Source organism: Penaeus monodon, chromosome 23, assembly GCF_015228065.2.
Source record: "Penaeus monodon isolate SGIC_2016 chromosome 23, NSTDA_Pmon_1, whole genome shotgun sequence".
Taxonomy (NCBI): domain Eukaryota; kingdom Metazoa; phylum Arthropoda; class Malacostraca; order Decapoda; family Penaeidae; genus Penaeus; species Penaeus monodon.
The window spans coordinates 8,398,040-8,398,408 of NC_051408.1; positions in this window are offsets into that span (position 1 = coordinate 8,398,040).

The following is a 369-nucleotide window of genomic DNA, read 5'->3' on the forward strand; positions in this document are numbered from 1 at the left end:
GCCATTTTTTGGTGTAGCTCTAAAGTTTCATGTGAATATAAATACATTCTGTTTGTTCTGAAGAAGCGTGTTTTAGTTCCAGTGACAGATGGCGTAATAGCATGAATAAAAATGTTCATATAATTTCTGTACGGCTTGTACTTTTCTCAAATGGTAAGATGAGAAAAAAGGAATTAGATTAAGGGTACAAAATTCCCACAGCATTTTCACGCCGATATTGATATTTTTACTTTAATTATTAGGGAAAATTATATTATGAAATTATGTCCCATTACGAAGAAGTGTGAAAAAAAAAGTACTTTTTTATGGCAAGAGGTTTTGTTAAAGGGCTTAATATATTTATGTAAATTTTTTAGAAAACATCAGAAT